Genomic DNA, 24152 nt, shown 5'->3' on the forward strand with positions numbered 1-24152 from the left:
TAAAAGTTCCATGTACTTTGTTTTTGTAAATTCGATGGACAAATGTCAAAATCGTACTGCGCCGGAAGTTGATGTATCAAATCAAATAAAAAAAGTTTATAATAAGCTGTCGCATGCTACCACCTTGTATTGTTCCGTCATGTTGCGAAATGCTGGCCAATCAGTATTGCGAAATTATAGCTTTTACCATCAGGATAGAGCAGGAATTCCCGAACTCCACAATCCCGGCATTTTGGGATTTAAAAACGTATGTTGCGAATTTCTTGGAAGATTATATTTGCATTAAACAAACGAACTTATATCCAACCATATAATTGAGCCATGATCAAAAACTGGACTTTATTTTTTAAATATTGAACAGCAAATCATCAGCTATTAAAACAAAAAAAAAAGTGCAAAGAAAAAATTTGGAATGAAAAAAGTTGCTCACGATCTGCTTCCAACGTCAAATAAAAAAAATTCCGAGCTGCCTTCTTAGTTTTTATTTATTTTTTTATTTATTTACTATATCAACGTCAACACAGACACAAAGCGGTCGACTACTGGATACAAGCCCTCACTAGGGTAGGCACCTTGTCGTTGGTGTGAGGTCTTAGCCGAACTCCATAGCGCCCGACTATGAGGCGGAGCTGTTTAGGACTGACATCTACGCCGTTTCGCCTCATACGAGGGCGGCGGGATGTCGGTGACCAAGAACTGCCAACCCCCTAATCCAGGGTGTTATGCGGACCGTGCCTATTGGACGATTTGCAGCCAGGGGATAAATTCGGCTGTATTCGAACGGAGCCTTCCCGATACCGGGCCACCTCGGGAAGTATTAATGGCCTTAACACAGCAAGGGGCGCTGCTGTGGCGGACGGTTCTTTCCCCGTATATAATACTGGACCGCTGGGCTCGCCTTGTCGGGCAGGTGGTCGTACGACCAAGATGAACGACTCATTAACTGACTGTAATAAGGACGATGTAAAGAGGAGGACTGAGTCGCAATCCAAGGACGACAAATACGAATTAAGCGATGCGTCGGACTCGGGGAGCGAGAGTAGTGCTGATTCAATGAACTCCGTGTTGGAGAAGCACACAAATGAAAACGGAGTAGAAGAGTGGAGAAGGGTACGGAGCAGAGGAAGTAAAAGAGCTCTCTCGCTGTACCGTGCAGCACTAAGAATTGTTCAACGCTTGGGAGCAGTGGTCGACCCAACAGAAGTGGAGATCGAGCGCTTGGAATGGGCCCATGAAGTGGTAGAAGTAGGAGATAAGCCAAACGGAGATAACGCTAAGACTCCGGCTTTCTCGGAGGCGCTAAAGGGAGTTAACGCTAAGACTCAGGCTTTCTCGGAGGTGCCAAAGGGAGATAACACTAAGACTCCTGCTTTTCCCGGGAAGATGAGTGATGTGGCAAAGCAGTCACTGACTGTGGCGCTGGTTGATCGTATCAGTCCTTTCGGACAAATGACTACTGAAAGGTGGAGATCTGTGGAAAGGGAGCTTATTAGCTTAATGCTTAAGATGATGCGGGAACAACCAAGTAAGCCCCTTCCAACCTTTGATTCGGGGGGATGGTATAACGGTGTGAAGATGATAGCGTGCGACAACATCGCTAGCTTGCAGTGGCTGGAGAAAGTGGTTCCAAACCTCCAAAGGCAAGGCACGAACGCGCGGTTTGAGGTGGTGGATAAAGCGCAAATCCCCACGGTACCAAAAGTTAAGGTATGGATACCATGCGTGATGAAGTCGGAGGATACACTGCGACTTCTGCAGAATCAGAATCCGAACATACCGACACAGGATTGGAAGGTACTTACTGTATCTCGGCCTACCGAGGATGGTCAGTTATACATCTTCCAAATAAACAAGCAGGCGGAGGATATTTTGTACACGCAGCTTGGTAAAATGTCCTTCGGCACTGGCAAAATTTACATGCGACTCAGGAAAAGAAGTCCCGAGGATAAAAACCCTAACACGCTAGAGGTGGGCGAAGTCGAAAAGGACCTCAAAAGCCTAAGGGAAAAAAGACAGGTGGAGGTCCCCGACGTCACCACGAACGTGCTAGAAGAGGACCAACCGCTAAATGGTGCTGTGACTCGCACAGAGGAACACCCTGCACAACAGTCACGAGAGGCTGAAGGAGGCCTCGAATACTCTAAACCAAAAGGGCAAGGGGAGGACGACGACGTCAATACGAAGGTGCTGGAGGGGGACAAACAGCACAATGGTGCTGCGAGTCCTACAGATAAACCTCCAACACAGTAAAGTGGCGTCGAGCGAACTCCTCCTAACCCTTGAGGAGGGTTCGTTTGACGTGGCGCTGATCCAGGAGCCGTGGATCTCATTGGGAGGAAAGGTTTCTGGACTTAGCGCGCGCGGATTTGGCGTTTACTACGTGCAAACGGAAGGACGGGTGCGAGCTGTAGTAATGGTAAGGAAACAGCTGCATTCATATATGCTGCCTAATTACACCACTGAGGATATCGTAGCGGTGGCCGTTGAGCAAAAGAATAAGCAGGCATTTATCCTGGCGTCCTGCTACATGGCCCATGCTGCGGAGGTCCCACCGATGGAGTGCAAAAGGCTAGTACAGGAGGAAGGGCGCAAAGGGCGGTTGGTCATAGGCGCAGATGCAAATGCGCACCACAATGCGTGGGGAAGAGCAGATACGAACGAGAGAGGCGAATCTCTGTTTTGTTACATCCTGCAAACCAATTTGCTGATAGCCAACAGGGGAAATGTCCCTACATACATTGGTCCAACATCCAGCAATGTTCTGGATATTACATTGAGCTCCGAGCGTGATATATCAAGGTATGATTGGATGGTTCTTGATAGACCATCCTTCTCCGACCATGCGTATATCAGCTTCAACATCCCCCTAAAGAGGGTAGAGAAGGGAGGAACCTTTAGAAACCCTAGGTCAACGAACTGGAGTAAATTTCAGAAACATGTAGAAACAAAACTGGGACAACCCAAAAAGGTTGCTACTGTAGAGGAACTGGAGGAGTCGAATGAATTCCTAACAAGGACGCTTATGACTGCGTATAACAAAGCTTGCCCTCTAAGAAGATTCAGAGAAAAAGCAAAGCCGCCATGGTGGAGCAATGAGCTGAGTCTTCTAAGAAGACAGGTAAAAGAAATGTTTAAGCTTGCAAAGACCGCGGAAAGTGAAGCGTGTCGGGACGAGTACAGGGATCTACTGAGGATCTACAAGCGTGAAATTACCAGGGCGAAGAGAAACTCATGGAAAAGTTTCTGTACGGACATAGAGTGCTCCAGCGAAACAGCACGGTTGAAAAAAGTCCTAGCAAAGGGAAACATAGTCCAGGGACTAATAAAGAAAGAGAACGGGGAATGGTCACGTAATAGTGAGCAATCCCTTGAGGTGCTTCTCGATACACATTTTCCATCGGGAGACGGTTTAGAGGAGCCAGCAGACATCACTCACACTTCGATCACGGAGCTAGTAGTGCCGGGCTTGGTGACCGATACCAGGATCGAGTGGGCAGTGAAGACGTTTTCTAAGTTTAAATCGCCAGGCCCAGATGGTATATTCCCGGCCATGCTACAAGTCTCAAGTAGGGCGGTCGTGGAATGGCTTAAAATAATATTCGATGGGTGCATACGACTGAATCAGGTACCGCACTCTTGGAGAACTGCTCGTGTAGCTTTTCTACCAAAGGCGGGGAAGATCGGTCACATGTATTCCAAAGACTATAGACCCATTAGCTTAACATCATTTCTGCTCAAAACCTTTGAGAGGCTGATAGATGTGTACATAAAGTCCAACGTGGATGAAAAGCTGCTCTCCACAACACAGCATGCGTACACCAAAGGCAAGTCGGTAGACACCGCATTGCATAGGGTGGTAATAAGCATAGAGAAATCCCTGGAATATAAGGAGTATGCTCTAGGAGTTTTCTTGGACATTGCCGGGGCTTTCAATAATGTTGCAAAATGGGCGATTATGGATGGTCTTAATTACATTAAAGTAAATCCTGCCTTAATCAGATGGATCGGCTGCATGTTAAATTGCAGAAAGATTACATCACAATGGGGATTGTATGAGGCCACGAAATCAGTGGACAGGGGCACGCCACAGGGAGGGGTGCTATCACCTCTGCTGTGGACGCTGGTCATCAACCAACTGCTCAGGCAATTCGATGAGGGACCCGTAAAACTTACGGCTTACGCAGATGACGTTGCAATTGTCATAAGTGGAAAGTGCCTTCTAACGATTAGTTCTTTGATGGATCGGGCGCTTCGCGATATTCATACTTGGGCATCTAATGTCGGGTTGAAAATGCGGAGAAGACGGATATGGTCAAAGACAATGTGTTTACAAAGATGTTTACAAAGAGGTACAAGGTCCCAAATTGGACCAGGCCTAAGTTAGGAGGGATGACCTTACAGGAGAAACCTTGCACAAAATATTTAGGAATCATCCTAGACAGTAAGATGTCATGGAAGCTCAACGTGGAGGAGAGGGTCCAGAAGGCCTCAACGGCACTCTACGCATGTAAAAGAATGCTGGGGTGTACGTGGGGCCTATCGCCCTCTCTTTCTCATTGGGTTTTTACAGCGATTGTAAGCCCTATTCTATACTATGGAGTTCTTGTTTGGTGGAAAGTCACACAAAAAACAACATACCTCAAAAAATTAGAGGGGGTATTCAGACTATCGATACTTAGCATTACGGGAGCCCTGAAAACAACCCCGACGGCTGCACTGTATGCCATTTTACACATCCCACCTGTAGACCTGGTAGCAAAGAACAAAGCGTTAACGACCGCAACCAGGCTCGGTGCTTCGGGGCAGCTTGAGCGCCGACCATATGGCCATAGTAGTATAGCGTCATCAATCACAAGACGAACAGACTACATGATTCCCTATCTGCGCTTCGAGGGAGATCTTAAGGCCACAATAGAGGTGGACGGTTGGCGCAAGGGTGCGCAAATGGCGGACGAGGCGATACATGTGTACACCGATGGTTCCAAAGTAGTGGAAGGAGTAGGGTCTGCGGTATACTGCGCTGATCCAGAAATAAGCAGATCCTACAGGCTGCCGGATTACTGTAGCGTTTTCCAAGCGGAAATATTAGCCGTAGCCAAAGCAGTAGAAACCCTGGAAGAGAATAGCTTAAGCTGCAACCGTGTTAACTTTTATATTGACAGTCAAGCAGCAAGCACAGCATCTAAATAAGTGTTAGAGTGTAAGCAGTCTCTGGAGAGAATCGGGACAGGGAGAAGCATACATCTATATTCGGTCCCAGGGCATATGGCAATAGATGGGAATGAAAAAGCGGACGAACTAGCTAAAAAGGGCGCATCCTTTGAAGCTTGCTCCGTAGATGTCCCAATTAGATTGGGTGAGATTAAGCGAAGGCGAGAGGTGCACATGATCGACCAAGCGGGAAAGGCGTGGGTTCAAGCGCGGGCCTGTAAAGTGTCGAAGATTATGTGTAGGTCTTACAACCTTAGACTAACACAGTTGCTCCTATCATTAAAAAGAGAGGACTGTAGACTCATGACGGGTATTCTGACTGGACACTGCCTTCTGGCGTCACATGCCTTTAAACTAGGCTTGGTCAGTGATAGCAGATGTAGCAAGTGCGGGTTGGAGGAGGAAACGATCGAGCACGTTCTGTGCTCGTGCCCTGCACTTGCCAGGCTAAGACTCCAGCTATTAGGAGTGATACACCTGTCAGATCTAGAAGCAGCAAGTGGCTTAAGTCCTAGGAAGCTTCTAGTATTTGCCAAGAGGACGGAGTTATTTTATAACATAGGTCCTGGTTTTTGATAGGGTTTTTCAGTTTGGTCGTTAAAACAAACTTCTGGTAACACTACGGACTCAATCAGTCTATGTGAGGTCCTCATGGACCGGCCAGTTCAACCTACCTACTGGATACAAGATACAGTACAAATAATAAGAAAAAACATAAGTGCAAAAACAAAATTTAAAATAAAAAACAAAATTATAAACAATAAAATTAACTAAGTTAAATTTTAATTTTAATCAATTTCTAAATCAAAATTAATATTGCAATAAAAATTGACATCTTATTAAAAATCTTTGAAAAATATCATGCCAGACGTGACAACACGGTTTTATTAGAACAATTAGGACTGTAATATAAACCGTAAGATTTAATAATTTAGGTGTAAAGTTTTAATGTTAAAAATATATAATTATGTACAATATGGAATTTTTTTGTCGCAGACGAAAAAGCCTAATTATCGTTAAAGGTTACAATGAACTGAAACTGAAGTGTTATATTTCTTTACAGTCAATTTATTTTTTACTTTTCAGTTAGTTTTATTAACCAATAATAAAAGCTTATTTTTAAAAAAGTTTTTTTTCTTTAATTTTATTTTTTACTTTTTAGTTCGTTTTATTAAGAAGTAATAAAAGCTTGTTCTTAGAAAAGATTTTTTTTAAATTTAATTTAAATATCAATTTTTTTTTTTAATTTTTAGTAGGGGAAAATATTGTTTAAATTAGTTATATAATTTTTACTTAGTTATCTTTAACGTTTCTCATCATATCCATTTCTTTTAATGCATCAACATCACAAGGTTTCTTCGAAGTCAACTTTGAACAGTCAAGTTCTTCATTCGAGTGTTAACTAACTTAAAATCATATTTTATTGTGACTTTGCCTATGTCACGTTCAGTTTACAACTACTCATTGCAGATCCCAGCTCTGTTTTAAAATAAAATTCCAACTTTCGCTTAGCTAAAATTTCATCGCCAAAAATCTGTAAAACAAAATCAAGTGCGCAGAAAAGTATGCAACATTTAGCGATAACAGCCTAACTTCTACGTTCGTTGAATACACAAACAAACCGAAGTTACCTGCGTTCTTGCGGACTTACCCAACAAACATTTAGGTTAGAAAACGATTAGAAGACGAATCGAATTCTAATGTATTTCTCTAAGGTAGAAGGTTAGAATACGATTTGCGAAACTGCCGCGAATTATAGCATTGAGTAAATTTTGAGGTATCTTGATGAAATTTGGTACTTAGGTTCCTGAGCACTCATCTCAGATCGCTATTTAAAATGAACGATATCGGACTATAACCACGCCCACTTTTTCGATATCGAAAATTTCGAAAAACCGAAAAAGTGCGATAATTCATTACAAAGGACAGCTAAAGCGACGAAACTTGGTTGGTGAGTTGAAATTATGACGCAGAATAGAAAATTAGTAAAATTTTGGACAATGGGCGTGGCACCGCCCACTTTTAAAAGAAGGTAATTTAAAATTTTGCAAGCTGTAATTTGGCAGTCGTTGAAGATATCGTGATGAAATTTGGCAGAAACGTTACTCCTATTACTATATGCATGCTTAATAAAAATTAGCAAAATCGGAGAAGGGCCACGCCCACTTTAAAAAAAAAATTTTTTTAAGTAAAATTTTAACAAAAAATTTAATATCTTTACAGTATATAAGTAAATTATGTCAACATTCAACTCCAGTAATGATATGGTGCAACAAAATATAAAAATAACAGAAACTTTCAAAATGGGCGTGGCTCCGCCCTTTTTCATTTAATTTGTCTAGGATACTTTTAACGCCATAAGTCGAACAAAAATTAACCAATCCTTTTGAAATTTGGTAGGGGCATAGATTTTATGACGTTAACTGTTTTCTGTGAAAATAGGCGAAATCGGTTGACGCCACGCCCAGTTTTTATACACAGTCGCCCGTCTGTCCTTCCGCATGGCCTTTAACACGATAACTTGAGCAAAAATCGACATATCTTTAATGAACTTAGTACACGTGCTTACTTGAACTCACTTTATCTTGGTATGAAAAATGAACGAAATCCGACTATGACCACGCCCACTTTTTCGATATCGAAAATTACGAAAAATGAAAAAATGCCATAATTCTATACCAAATATGAAAAAAGGGATGAAACATGGTAAGGTAATTGGATTGTTTTATTGACGCGAAATATAACTTTAGAAAAAACTTTATAAAATGGTTGTGACACCTACCATATTAAGTAGAAGAAAATGAAAAAGTTCTGCAGGGCGAAATAAAAAACCCTTAAAATATTGGCAGGTATTACATATATAAATCAATTAGCGGTATCCAACAGATGATGTTCTGGGTCACCCTGGTCCACATTTTGGTCGATATCTGGAAAACGCCTTCACACCACTCCCTTTTAAAACTCTCATTAATACCTTTAATTTGATACTCATATCGTACAAACTCATTCTAAAGTCACCCCTGGTCCACCTTTATGGCGATATCTCGAAACGGCGTCCACCTATGGAACTAGGGATTACTCCCTTTTAAATACTCATTAACACCTTTCATTTGATACCCATATCTTACAAACGCATTCTAGAGTCACCCCTGGTCTACCTTTATGGCGATATCTCGAAAAGGCGACCACCTATACAACAACCACCACTCCCTTTTAAAACCCTCATTAATACCTTTAATTTGATACCCATATCCCACCCACCTTTATGGCGATATTTCGAAACGGCGTCCACCTATAGAACTAAGGCCCACTCCCTTTTAAAATACTCATTAAAACCTTTCATTTGATACCCATATCGTACAAAAATATTCTAGAGTCACCCCTGGTCCACCTTTATTGCGATACCTCGAAAAGGCGTCCACCTATAGAACTAAGGCCCACTCCTTTTTAAAATACTCATTAACTCCTTTCGTTTGATACCCATATTGTACAAACAAATTCTAGAGTCACTCCTGGTCCACCTTTATGGCGATATTTCGAAAATGCGACCACCTATACAACAACCACCACTCCCTTTTAAAACCCTAATTAATACCTTTAATTTGATACCCATATCGTACAAACACATTCTAGAGTCACCCCTGGTCCACCTTTATGGCGATATTTCGAAACGGCGTCCACCTATAGATCTAAGGCCCACTCCCTTTTAAAATACTCATTAACACCTTTCGTTTGATGCCCATATTGTACAAACAAATTCTAGGGTCACCCCTGGTCCACCTTTATGGCGATATCTCGAAACGGCGTCCACCTATGGAACTAAGGCCCACTCCCTTTTAAAATACTCATTAACTCCTTTCGTTTGATACCCATATTGTACAAACGAATTCTAGAGTCACCTCTGGTCCACCTTTATGGCGATATCTCGAAACGGCGTCCACCTATGGAACTAAGGATTACTCCCTTTTAAAATACTCATTAACACCTTTCTTTTGATACCCATATTGTACAAACAAATTCTAGAGTCACCCCTGGTCCACCTTTATGGCGATATTTCGAAAATGCGAACACGTATACAACAACCACCACTCCCTTTTAAAACCCTCATTAATACCTTTAATTTGATACCCATATCGTACAAACACATTCTAGAGTCACCCCTGGCCCACCTTTATGGCGATATTTCGAAACGGCGTCCACCTATAGATCTAAGGCCCACTCCCTTTTAAAATACTCATTAACACCTTTCGTTTGATGCCCATATTGTACAAACAAATTCTAGGGTCACCCCTGGTCCACCTTTATGGCGATATCTCGAAACGGCGTCCACCTATTGGACTAAGGATTACTCCTTTTAAAATACTTATTAACACCTTTCTTTTGATACCCATATTGTACAAACAAATTCTAGGGTCACCCCTAGTCCACCTTTATGGCGATATCTCGAAACGGCGTCCACCTATGGAACTAAGGATTACTCCCTTTTAAAATACTCATTAACACCTTTCCTTTGATACCCATATCGTACAAACGCATTCTAGAGTCACCCCTGGTCCACCTTTATGGCGATATCTCGAAAAGGCGACCACCTATACAACAACCACCACTCCCTTTTAAAACCCTCATTAATACCTTTAATTTGATACCCATATCGTACAAACACATTCTAGAGTCAACCCTGGTCCACCTTTATGGCGATATTTCGAAACTGCATCCACCTATAGAACTAAGGCCCACTCCCTTTTAAAATACTCATTAACACCATTCGTTTGATGCCCATATTGTACAAACAAATTCTAGGGTCACCCCTGTTCCACCTTTGTGGCGATATCTCGAAACGGCGTCCACCTATGGAACTAAGGATTACTCCCTTTTAAAATACTCATTAACACCTTTAATTTGATACCCATATCGTACAAACGCATTCTAGAGTCAATCCTGATCCACCTTTATGGCTATATCCCTAAATGGCGTCCACCTGTAGAATTATGGCCCACTCCCTCATAAAATACTCTTTAATGCCTTTCATTTGATACACATGTCATACAAACACATTCCAGGGTTTTCCTCGGTTCATTTTCCTGCATGGTTATTTTCCCTTATGTTGTCACCATAGCTCTCAACTGAGTATGTAATGTTCGGTTACACCCGAACTTAACCTTCCTTACTTGTTTTGATTAATTTTCACTTACTAGTATTTATTATTATAAATAAAAAACTTATTTCGCAACTTGTAATATTTCCACTATTTTTATTTTGTTTGTATAACACTAAGAATGAGTGATCATGTCGTGCAAATAATCGATAACTGTGACAATAATCATAACACCGCATTTCTAGTGTTATTCGAATCGTTTCACAGTCGAATTCTAACCTAGTTCTCTAACCTAGTTTTCGATTCGAATTGCATTAGAGAACTACATTAGAATTCTAATGTAAAATTACAATATTTCTCTAATGTTAGAAACTGTGTTTGCTGGGTAGCGAGCACTCTGGCGCTAGCCTTATAGGAAATGAAAATTTAGCTCATTCGAAAATTCGACTGCCGTACAAGTCACAAGCGGGAAAATTTGATAATAGACTTAAAATGATTTTTCGGTATTAAGCGCGGTATCCAGATCAAAAAAAAAAAAAAAAAAAAAAACGCAGAAGAATTTTTGTAATTTTTCTCTTGTAAACCAAACTTGAAAGTTTTTTATTTGAAAATATGTATTTTCCTATTTTATTATTCATTTTCTTTATAAATTGCTTACGAGATGGGTGCTGCAACTATAAATTTAGCCTGGAGGTATTTCTTGGACCCTTGAAAAAATGCTAAAGAAATGCTCAAGAAATCCTTGTATGTTTCAATTGATGAATGCAGAACGCATTTAGAGAGAATGTGAATAATAATAAGGGAAAATACATATTTTCAAATAAAACTACTTAAAGTTTGGCTTACAAAGGTAAAATAAAACAAGTAAATAAAAACGAAAATTATATACTCAGCGTGAGCTTCAATTGTACATTTCAATTAACACGTGGCACCGCCCGTTTAAAAAAAATGTCTCTCCATTTCCTTTTACAATAAAACTTGATAAGTGAAATATCATTGATTCACAACTATTTTTTGCTAAGTTATAGCTTATTATTCTAGTCTACGACCCTTTTAAAGTTGTTTTATATCTAAGTTGCCATGTTCTTTAACTGATCACGTCCATTTTTACTAGAAATATTTTCTGCTTTAAGGAAAATATGTGTTCACAATTTCATTACGATCCGTTAATTTTTCTTCGAGTTATGGCTCCCGAAACAGAATATTTCTTAGTCATAAAAGGGGCGGTGCCACGCCCATTTTCAAAAATTTTAGTATTTTCCAAATTAATGTTATAATTTAATTTAGAAAGTAAAATTCTATTGATATAAAGCTCTGTTTTGCAAATATATAGCTTATTTTATTCGTCCACGACCCTTTTAAAAATCTTTTATATACAAGTTGGCGTGGTCCTTATCCGATTTCGTTAATTTTTCTTCAAAGCATTCCTTATAGTAAAGGCAACCTCCCTGCCGAATTTCGTTACGATAGGTTTAACGATTTTTGATTTATGATTAATAATATTTGTAAAATTGATTTTATCACAAGTGGGCGGTGCCACGCCCATTTACAATTTTTTTTTAAATTTTTATCAAGAGTCTCAATATCAGTCCACACGTCAAATTTTAACATTCTAGGTGTATTATTTACTAAATAATCAGGTTATTTGGGTTTCCAAAATGTTATATATATATAAAAAGTGGGCGTGGTTATCATCCGATTTCGCTCATTTTCAATACCAATCTATTTTGGGCCCAGATAAGCTCGTGTACAAAATTTGGTGAAGATATCCCTATATTTACTCAAGTTATCGTGTTAACGGACAGGCGGACGGACGGACGGACATGGCTCAATCAATTTTTTTTCGATACTGATGATTTTGATATATGGAAGGCTATATCTATCTCGATTCCTTTATACCTGTACAACCAACCGTTATCCAATTAAAGTTAATATACTCTGTGTGCAAAGCACGCTGAGTATAAAAATTCTTGGGAGTTTTCTTATGATGTGAATACCGCGTTCTAAATTAATTTCAAAAACAGCTGTGAAAAGGCATGCAATTTTAATACAAAAAGTAACATTACGTTTGCTCATACACTATTCCACAATAAATCCTCAACAGATCAAAGAGGATAAATTATGATAAGAGACGTCACTCGTTACTCGCAGCCATTTGCTCGATGTTTTCTAAGAGGTAGTAGCTGGTTTTTTTTTTGGCGAGATGTGCATAAAATCTTTCTATACATTTTTGTGGGGTATTTGTATTTATTTTTATGACTGTATTTAATTAATTAATCCTCTTTCAAAAAATCACAGTTGCACAAAGTGCCTACACCGCATGGATAAATGCGAGACAATTCAAAAATGTTCCTCTTATAAAACATTCGGCATCAATTTTTTGATTTTCAGCGAGTTACTCGCCATTCGCAGCAAACTGGTGGCTCTTATCATAATTCATCCTCTTTGAACAGATTATCTACGTGTTTAGATATGTTTCATCCCTAGGAACTAGATTATTTTCTGTAAAATTTTTACGTTTCTCTTTTATTTCGTGCTTCCAACCAGAAAGCAAATCCGCATTTCTAACATTTAATCATAATTACCGATTATCGAAGCGAAAAATTTATATGCAAATCTAGTTATATAATTAACGATTAGGAATTAAGTACCAAGTTGAAGATAATTTCGTGTATATATGTAAACTAGGTCTAAAAAAATCGAACTGGAGAAAAAAATTACATCAAAAAGCAAATATTATGCACAGCTAAGTTTGCAAAGTACTTAGCAAATTGTTTAATGCAACAATTATTTATTTTGTGTTAAAAATCAGGGTTTTTGGCTGGGACAGAAAAAAAAAATATCGCCTAAAAACGGAACACCCTATTGTACTTACGTACATACATATATAGAACATGTTGAAGCTTACTCCAATTAATTCCTATTTTTTTTTAATTATTATACATATAATTATGGTCCAGGCGTTTAAACCCCTCCATATTACCCCACACATGTTCGTACGTACATATATACGCATACAAAGTGAATGAGAAAGAAACTGCGCAATAGTTCGTTATGGATATAGAACAAATTTCTTCAATAATTCATATCTATGCACGTACGCAGGTATAAACCTTACACCCATAAACATCGCGAAATCTTATTAGTAAATTTTTGCAGCTTTTTGTCTAAAAGATAATATTGTCACATACATATGTAGATCACTGTATTGTGTGTGAGTGTGAGTGTTAAAAAAGTTCCGAATTTCACAATCGACCACCAAACGAGAAATTGTGAAATTTACAATGGCGAAATTTAATACTATAAATGGGGTATGGCAGCAACGATGGACACAGTGCTTTTTCAAGAGCAGTGAAAAGTCGTGTTCTTGAAATAAACATAAACATACATATCTACAATATTTGGTAAAAATCTAACTAGAAAGTGAGTATTTAAATACCTGCGTAATTGAAGTGAAAATTTAAAATTTTTAAAATCGAATTGATCAAGTGCTGAAGAATTAAAAAAAAAATAAAATTTGGAAGGAAAATAAGACAGTGAAATATTTTTGAGTACTAAAAACAACTAAAGTGAAACATTTAAAAACAAAAATTGAAAAAGAGTTAAATTTAAATAAAATATTAAAAACTTTATGTTTTATAAGGACTTACGTCAAAAAAAGTAAATTTGAAAGATTGTCTTGCAATTAAATAAAACAATCGATATTACTAAAATAAAATAAAGCCGTAAATGTTTTTAGTACTGAAAAAAAAAACAGTAGCGAAAAATTAAAAAAATTAAATCAAACCAAAGTTTAAACTTTAGTGCTAAATAAAATCAGAAGTATTATTAGCAAGTGTTGACTGACTAAGTCAAAAAAGGATTCTTTTCAACTTTGTACTAAAGTGTAAATAGATACAAATGTTTCAAATATGTTTTAGTACGGAACAAAAATGCAGAACCCTTGTTGAAAATTGAAAAAAAACAGACAAAAATTTAAACGTTCCTAGAAATTTTATTTAGTACTATAACTACCTTGTACTAAAAATTACATCTCTTTAACTTTGTACTTGAGTATTAATAGATATAGCTTTAATTCATTTCGCCTGATCCTGTGCCTTAAATTTCTAACCCAAAAGTGATCTTTCCATAGCCTAACAGCTAGCTTTACAAGGCAGGGTGCATTTGAATAGGTCTAAGTCCGATCGTTAACTTGAACTTGAAGTTTGGCAAGAAAGAGCTCATACGGTAATCTTGATTAAACTTTGAAAGCTTGTTAAGTATCTGCTTAATTTTGGAATGCTATCAATCCCTCAATAGTGCGCATTTGCGTTTGGGTATCCATAAAAGCTTAAAAAAACGCGAAGCTATTGCTATTCCCACTTTGATTTCCCACAAGGCCCAGTGGCGTAGCTACCTTGGGTGGCACCCGATGCGGAAGTTGGTGGTGTCACCCCATCGAAAGTAAAAAGCAATAAATTGTATATGATAAAGGTCATGGACCATTTATTATTTATAATATTGAAGAAATAACAAATCACAATAATAACTAAGACAGGAAAGGAATTGTTATACAATTAAAATTTCTTCTTTCTAGCTTTGACAGCTGCAAACTCAGCAATTATGTACTTCATCGAAATTTATATTTTGTATTGCCTCGTGTTCGATGGCTAGTATACCAAGATTGCTAAGCCGCGATTGGGTCATTGTTTGCCGCAAATAGTTTTTTATTAATTTTAATTTACTGAAAATTCTGTCACATGAAGCTACGGACACGCAAACCGTTATGAACAATTTCAGTGCAATCATAAGAGTAGGAAGAGATTCTGTAAAATTCCATTCTGCAATAAACTTTAAAAAATCTAGAGACACCCACTCAGTAACCGTACCATTAGCGGGTTTAAATGTCATCGCAGTCTTGGTATCTCCAAAACTAATTCGGTTTCTGAGACCTCATCATAAAAATCAATAAATTTAGATGTAGCTAATTTCAGTTCTTCAGTATTCGCCAAAAGCAAAGCATTAGTTTGTACGATCTCGAACAATGAAGCTACATCTTGAAGAGACAATTTAACAATTCACGCCAACCAAACGCAACACACTTCACGAAACAAATAAGAAGTTTTGCAACTGAGATGCCAAAAATCGCGAGTTTGGGACGGGGAATCCCCCAAGACAGCCTCAGACTCTTTTGCGGAAATCCTCGAATTATACATAGAGCTGAGCTAGTGGGGAATCCTAGAAAAAGAAATTAATGTGCTAGCGATTTTTTTTGTTTGTACATTGTTCTTAAAGTGAGAGACCGGGTAAGTGTCACCCCAAAAAAGGTGACATCCGCTGCGGCCCGCCCCGCTGCCCCCTTTGCTACGCCACTGACAAGGCCTAAAACTTTTTAGCTTTTCTTTGGGATTTTTTTTGGTTCCGCAATCCAATTTGAGCTTACAACGTCAGGTAGTGTCCTAATAACTCAAACCTAGCATTTTTTCTAGTCATTGGTGGTTTGGTCCGCCTAACTGTAGTCATTGTAATGTTGCAACGTCGGTGCTCTGAGAGAGTTTCATTCTGTTAAAGGAGTCAAAAGCGTCGAAGATGGGTCGGGCTTTCTCCGGCCGGTTTCTGACCCTTGTGGTTCCTTACAGAGTATCACTTTTAGCGACAACTGTTCATAAGGACCACTTAGTCTCTCAGTTTTGAGTAGTAGGTGCGACTATAAACGTACCATGAAAAGTGGGCAAGCAATTTTTCCGCAAATTATTCCCCCCTCCCACTTATGGAGGGAAAACTTAAGGAAACTTCATTTTCGATGTAAATTAACGTCCGTATTTAAGGCAGCGCCATTTGACAAAGTGAAATTAGGCTGGGTCGTATTTTAATTTTGAGTTTACGCTAGTGGCCTAAGCAACTCTCTTCGGTCATAGAAACATTGAAATAAACTGAAAATGTATAAATATTGTTTAAATTAGTATTTCATTTAACAATGAATAAAAATAAAACAATAAAAATTATCTTAACTTTATTCATATCTTCTACATATTACAATATTTTTCTTTTTTCTTTAACCCAGCAAACAGAAATATTTCACAATGAAAAACAAACGCATCAATCCTGATCTTGTTATTTTGGCTGAAAAATACAATGTGAAGAAAATGGTTTGCCGACGATGTTATGCTCGTTTGCCCGCAAGGGCTACACACTGTCGCAAGAAGGATTGCCACTCAAATGACGTCCGGCCGAAAAAGGAAATAAGGGCCGATAAGTAAACAAAAACTTGATTCTGATAATAATAGTATTAACATACTTTAAATTCTATGATGACTTTCATATCCTTGTAAATATTTTCATAACTGTCTCATTTGTTTTTATGATTTATTTTTGCCATATTCATAATGTTAATAAGTCAAATTTAAAATAAACCAAAAGGGTATCACAATCGTAATACTCGAAATAATTGTTTTTATTTCCAATTAGAGTTTTCGGTAAAATGCCGCAAGAAAGTATTTAAGCCCTAAAAGATGTAAATAGCAAACTGTTTGTACTACTTAGAAAAACTTTCCGATTTTCGTGAAGGAAAAGGCTTTTCGTCGGAACTTAAATGTCTGGACATAAATAAGCGTGAAAGATATTCGAGGATGTTTATGACAAGCTTATGTTTTTCCCTGATGCGCTATCCATTGGGTGATCCGAAATAGCGTTTGAATACTTATCTTGAAGCCACTACGGACAAAAATATGAGATTCTTTGAGTTGTATGGAATTTTTCGAGAAATTGATGTTCAAAGCTCTCATGTGAGCCGATTGTCACTTATCACACTTTTCATCTTACAAAGATTTGATATGATAAATGTGAAAACTACGAAATGGGTTCCCAAAAGTTAAAAAATTACAATTTTTGACTATTTTTTGAAATTCTCACCAAAATATTGATTTTTCCCGAAAGTTTTGTGTACTTACTAATGTTTTTTCCCCTGCAATCGGAAGGTTCAGAAAATTTTAATTAGGCACATCATTTTTGAGACATACCATTTCAAGGTACCAATATCTGCTAACCGATCGAATTAACAAAGATTCAACAAAGAAGAAATATTTGAACATGCAATTGGTATACGTAATTTTTTTGTTTGACCAATATCGAATTTGATTTTGAAATTCGAATAATCGAATAATCATTGAGTTGCGATTATTCGAATAATGCAAGTTAATCAAATATGAACAGTAAAATTCGAATAATAAACGTAGAAAAATTTAAAATCGAATTATTCGAATATTTTCAAGAGCCCTACTGGCTTGTCTACAAATCAAATTTGATAAGGTACAGCCAAAACTGTTCCGAGACTACAGATCAATTTTACACATCTTTTCGTATAGCTTGGTAAGAAAAAGTGGTAGGTATAGCCTCCGACATATGATCAGCCTTTTCGAATCACTAGAATGTATCAATAGTGACAGGAATCAGCCCTAAGTTAGGTTAGGTTGAACTGGCCGGTCCATGGCACCTCACATAGACAACACTAACGACCAAACTGAATAACCCCATCAAAAGCCAGGACCTATGTTTTAATATAACTCTGTCCTCTTGGAGAATACTAGAAGCTTTCTAGGACCTATGCCACTTGCTGCTTCTAGATCTGACAGCCGCGTCACTCCTAATAACTGGATTCTTAGCCTGGCAAGCGCAGGGCACGAGAACAAAACGTTCTGGATCGTTTCCGCCTCCAAAATGTGCTATCACTAACCAAGCCTAATTTACAGGCATGTGACGCCAGAAGGCAGTGTTCAATCAGAATACCCGTCATGAATTTACACTCCTCTCTTTTTAATGATAGTAGTAAATTTGTTAGCCTGAGGTTGTAAGATATTTGATCTGACAAGTCCACAGCACCCATAATAGCGCGGTACGTCTTTACGTTGTAGTAGTGTTTTATTAATGGCAGATGGTTTTATGACGTAATAAACATGCTCCAAGTGGTATATCGATTTTGCCGGAGTCTGTTTGAGGAATTTGTTTTTTTTTGTTTTGACCCGATACCTCCCGTTAGTGCATTGAGCGATGTACAAAGACATGGTTCTTGGAAACAATTTGCGAAAAATTTGATACTTTCTGAGATTTTGCATTCGCGATGGTTACTAACCGATTTTCTTGGAAGAAACGATTTATCCGGTGTGCTCCAAAGAAACGTGGCGACGGGCTCTCCACATATAGCGTTTCCGTGTGCAGGTTGATCGGTTATTCCATCAATAGACATAGACCCCTCGTCACTCAACTAGATATCCTCAGAATTACTGGGAGAATCGTCCCTGTGAGTAATTTTAGCTGACGAAGGACTATAAATAACATCACTACCGTCACTGAAATCAGTTCCTGATTCACTGGCCTCATCGTCGTCTTCTTGAAGAAGTGCACTTAATTCTTCGCAATTTAATTTCAACATTTTTGCAGTCTACTAAGTAGCAAAAAAAAAAAAATATAACTGTATTATACATGATGTGTAACATACTGCTGGGACATATATGTCCATACATAAAACCCTATTGGGACAAATACGTCCCAAAACTACTTCACAAAACACTCAAAAAAGTATTTATTTCCACTTACCAGTATAAGTATAATATTTTGCTATAGAAAAATCAAAGGCACTTAGATATAAACGTGTTATTTTATCAAAATTACGCGTAAATTTGATGCAATTTTACCCGATGCTCATAAACAACTTATCAAATCAAAACAGGATTGAAATTGTATGAAATGTGATTGACGGTAAACTGCCATCATTGCTCATAGCTACTGATTGGATATTTTTGTTTGAGTTTGCAATAAAAAATGCAGGTTTCACGGTCAAATGAACGTGTCGTGGGATACTAGTGTCCCAGAAGTAGCGAAAGGGTTAAGTTAGCTTTTGCAAATTGGTTTAAGCTACGAGCCACTACAGTAGCGGGATCTCCCACAACTTCGAGCAGCAGGGTCAATCTGTTATTGATTCCGCTACTCATCACCTTCACAGCTTTTGCGATAATCTGAAAACCCCACTGTTGCGCAATCTTGACTAAGGTAAAAATTCAAATTATCCTCGAACGCAGATTGGTAGCAACCTAATCTCCTGCGTCATGTCTTATAGAGATGGACTGCAGTTCAGGCGACAAAAAAGTTGAATGAGTGAGTGAGGGTAAGCCTGTGGGGGAAACTCCCGACAACCATTTAATTAAGCTATATGCTATCAATGCAGATGGAAGAATTTTTGGTGGAGGCGTCGAAAGTATATACCAATTCAGCACCCCTCCGTTTCGTAGTTCATACGTTATTCGTTTCGAGTGGAGTTGTCAAAGATTTTTGAAAGATAAAGATGTTGCATGCGCGAACTTCAGTGGAAAGCAGCGGAGCTTCACAAAATTCTAATAGGGCACTTTCACCATACCAAAAACTTTAACACAATTTCTAACATAATTTAAGCACACAAAATACACTGATTGGAGTTTCAGAGAGTAAAAATAAAAATTCTGAACAAATTAGCTGAATGAAAAATGTACAAATAATTGTGAAATCACAAATACAGACAGTTATAGTTTAACACATTCTGCTGTGGTGAGTGGTGAATGTGACCTACTAGAATTTTGTCAAGCTTGCTTCACACTATTTTTCGTCCCTGCAACATCTCTATCTTAAATATCTCTGGAGTTGTATTCACTACGCGTTAGAAAATGCTTGTTAATTCATATGAATGTGTTGTGTTGGCAAAATAAGTATGAAGCTTTTAATACATATACAAAATTTCTTTAAAGTTTGTTATTCTTTTGAGCATGCTGTAGTATTCAAGCTTTTATAAGCACAGCGTACTCAAGCTTATGGATGACATAAACCGGATATAAGAAAACAATTCTCTCCAGTAGCGTAGTTGGAGATTTCAACAGGGTGCTGCTATTTGCTAGAGTGCTTAAAACAATTTATGAATGTAAATATCAGGGATGCACCTTAACGTTAAGCCAGGGATGCACCTTAACGTTAAGCTAATCGTTTATCAAAAAATTTCCACCGTTTCCGTTGAAACACTTCGAAATATTATCGATAAAAAAATTATCAAGATAAATTGTATCTCGTTTTTAACCGAAACGAAAAGCTTTCGTTAACATTAAAAACGTTAACAACAACGTGATACTTTATGTTTTAATTGTGCTGGCAATGCTATAGCCATGGTGAAGCCGTAAGGTGGTAACAACGAGCGCACATACACACACAAACACCATATAATTCGTTTGTGTAATTCGTTGGTGGTAATGTCAAAAACACTCTGAGAAAGATTCGTACTGTCAAAATTCATGAGAAAAGTTGCAATCAGCTTGGCTATTGCTTTCACCTTTAATGACTCCGCCATCAATCAGCTTTGCCAGCATAGTTTGAAATTAATAATGAACATAAACGATTTGATTCCGTTTTGATATGGCAGAAAACGAAACGAAATCATTTCGTTAATTTGACGTTTTTAACGTTAATAAACGAAACGAAATGACTTTGTTTCGTTTATTAACGTTAATTATCGTAACGAAATGATATCGGTTCGTTGGTTAAGCATGCCTGGTAAATATGCAAGAAATTTTTGTTTAGTTTTACAAGTCCGAAATAGGGGAAGGTCGTTTGCTCCAGCTCTTAGCCGACATAGTTGAGCTAAAAAATAGCTAATTCCACTTTCTCCTTGGAGAAGCCGGTTGCGGGAAGGTAATCGCATATGCTGATGACCTTGCGCTGTTAGTTAGCGGGAAGTTTCCGCAGACACTATGCGATGTAATGCAAACAAAGCTGAGACTGGTGGAGAACTGGACCAGGAGTAAAGGTCTAACGGTCAATTCAGCCAAAACTGAACTGGTTCTGTTCACTAGGAAATATAAGATACCTGTGTTGCAGCTGCCGGTGCTAGCGGGTATGACCCTGACGTTAAGGGACTCTGCCAAATACCTAGGAGTAATTTTGGATAGGAAACTATCCTGGAGGGAAAACGCTCAGGAGCGTGTGAAAAAAGGAACGGAGGCACTGTACAGCTGTTACGCGAAGATGGGAATTATAACCGGATATTACCCTGTGGCTCTACACCGCTGTGGTTAGACCAATTCTTTTATACGGGGCAGTGGTCTGGTGGTCGAGCTTAGATACTAAATCAAACCTACGGGTATTCCAGAAGGTACAAAGAAGTGCTCTAATCTGCGTGGGGACTGCTCTGCGCACCACCCCTGCGGAGGCGCCGGACACTATTTTTAATGTGTTGCCAATAGATTTAATGGCCAAGCAAATTGCGGTGGCCTTTTCTGCTCTGCGGCTGCGAGAGTTATCCGGATGGAGAGATAATGTGGATGGCCATGCAGCCATCCTCAAGTATCTGGATTCGTCTTCGTCGGACTATTGCGCTCCGACTGTATTTTTCAATATGAAGTACGAGGTTATTATCCCGGATAGGGGTTATTGGTTGAAGAGAGCCGTTGGATCTGAGCGATAGGCTGCAAATATATACTGACGGCTCCAAACTGAATAATAAGGTGGGTTTGCACCTCAACTAGGGTGGAATCTATAATTTAGCCTACCCGATCATTGCAGCGTCTTTCAGGCGGAGGTGGCTACTATAAATGAGGCCGCTGATCACCTGGGGAAGGCTGCTCACGGCTATAACCAAATTTGTATTTACTCTGACAGCCAGGCTGCGCTAAAAGCACTTGGATCGGTCACATGTAAGTCCAAGACACTAGAGAAGTGCCTTAAATCTCTTAACGAGATCGCTGAGCAAACTTACCTTAGTCTGGTATGGGTGCCTGGACACTCGGATATACCGGGCAATAAGATGGCTGACGAACTTGCAAGAGGGAGCACATCCGTTCCGCTTTCGTCGTCCTGGAAGGGATTGAGCGTGCCGCTCGCTACCTGTAGGCTCATTTTGAAAGGGATTTTCCTTAGGGAAGCGGGTGTGAGATGGAGCAATCTTGAATCCTGCTACCACTCTAAGCTCGTGTGGCTTGAATGGGACACGAGACGCACAAAAAGTCTCCTTCTTTTTGGTAGGGGGGGGGGGGCATATCTCTGGTGGTTGGACTTATGACCGGTCACATAGCAATCGGGAGGCACGCACAACGGCTGGGTGCTCCCTATAATGATTACTGCAGGAGCTGCTAAGACGAAGAGGAGATAGAAACAATCAAAAATTTTCTGTGCGATTGTCCCGCGCTTTGGCACAAGAGGAAGAAATCTCTGGGATCTCCCTTCTTTGACGATCTTTGTGATCTGGCTAAGTTGGAACCTAAGAAACTCCTGACGTTTGCTGTATCGACCTGTTGGTTTGAGTCTCTCCCCTACTCCACTTGGTATCACAATGGGCCCTTTTTGGGCCTAAGTGCACTGGGGCTCGCACCTGTGGCCACTCTAACCTAACCTAACCTAACTTATCTCCAAAAATACTTTTTCGCGTGCCCTACACAACAGAAAGGAAAATAAGTAGACTGACTTCGTGCTCGCTCTCTACTGCTTTACAGCTCCCTCACTCGCTTCTACTCGCCCTTCCTTTCTCTTTACTTGATTATTTTTTCTTACCTCCCTCTCTTTGTTTTATTCATTTTTTATTACCCTCTCTCTTCCACCTCGTTTTGCTTTTTCCTTTCTGTCATCTCCTCCATATTTATGCCCGTACCTCCTCTAACAATTTTTCAGCACCCGCTGCCATTCGACGACCTTCTGGCCCTTCTTTTTTTCGTCATGTTCAGTTCCTTTCTTTTAACCCATTATTTCACTACTATCCCACTACCCTTCCCTTGGCATTTGCCCTTTCTCTTCCTCTTCATCTTACCGCGCCCTCTCTCTTCTTCTGGCCTTTTTCCATTGATACGCCTGGAACATGTTCAGATAGTAATATAGGAAAATTACGGTCTAGTTTCCAAACTAAGAACCCATTCTTTGCGCTAATTTTGTTCGAACGCGCGCGGATAGAACCTGCCGACCGATTAATATAACTGATTAAGAAAGGCCGGATTCCAATCCATTAACCAAATAACCGTGACCTTTTGTAATTTTTTATAGTGATTAATTTGTAGCCAAAGAATACTTGAAAAAGGTAAGAGTAAATGAAATTTAAACAAACATGGGAAAACAAATACAAGGGGAGTCAGATAAGTACGCTACTCTTTGCGCGTTTGCTTAAAGAAAACTTCATGTCAACAAGAGAGGTAGGATTGGAATAATTTAAAGCTTTAATAACGATTTGATGTAAATTTCGAACTGATGAACTTAGGCCGGGTTTCTTTGAATTCTGGTCTACTTAGAGTCTGTTTATATTTTCTGAAACCTACCTTGATGTCTTCTCCGAGCGTCATCTGTGAACAGGGAAGAGGTCGTGTCACTCTGGGGGTAAGTGACGGGTGACTGCGCTTGGGTTGAAGGAGGCTAGGTCGAAAGAGCTGTTGGGGCCAGGGGAATGGACGTCATTGGGTTAGCATAGGAGTACCCAGGAAAGTAATATAGTCCAAGGCAGGAACTGCGAAGCAACCTTCCTTTGCACGTGACACACTGGCAAGAGTGTGACCGTCCTAAAAAGATTCGTTTCCAGCACACGCAAGAAAACCATTTCCCTGTACCGGGATCAGGTTATGGCGCCGAATTGGGCACAATACCTTCCGGGAGCATGAAAATATTGAGCAGACCCGTTGCAAGGGTTTGCTAGAAAGATGACAGTTTGTGGGAGGGACGAAAACAATTAAATGGGGTTACACTGAAATGAAATGAAATGGTCGGACAATTTTTGAATCGCTCCGGTACATAGAACTGCCTTGGGAAGCGAGCGTCATCTGTACTTTCTGAAACCTAGTTTTTTCTGAAAGTTTTAGCTTGGAAAGTGTAAGAATCATTT

General features: G+C 39.1%; 1 long non-coding RNA gene and 1 pseudogene across 1 annotated transcript; one reads left to right on the forward strand and one right to left on the reverse strand.

The window, feature by feature from the left end:
• Nucleotides 1-6676: 6676 nt before the first annotated feature.
• The window catches only part of LOC137241843 (gustatory and pheromone receptor 32a-like), a 63812-nt pseudogene continuing 46336 nt past the window's right edge, over nucleotides 6677-24152 (reverse strand).
• Nucleotides 13360-16733, forward strand: LOC137242727 (uncharacterized). Its single transcript, XR_010950350.1, has 2 exons — nucleotides 13360-13729; nucleotides 16350-16733. It is a non-coding gene; the product is annotated as an uncharacterized lncRNA (long non-coding RNA).

This window comes from Eurosta solidaginis, chromosome 2 (assembly GCF_040869045.1).
Source record: "Eurosta solidaginis isolate ZX-2024a chromosome 2, ASM4086904v1, whole genome shotgun sequence".
NCBI classification, from domain to species: Eukaryota; Metazoa; Arthropoda; class Insecta; order Diptera; family Tephritidae; genus Eurosta; species Eurosta solidaginis.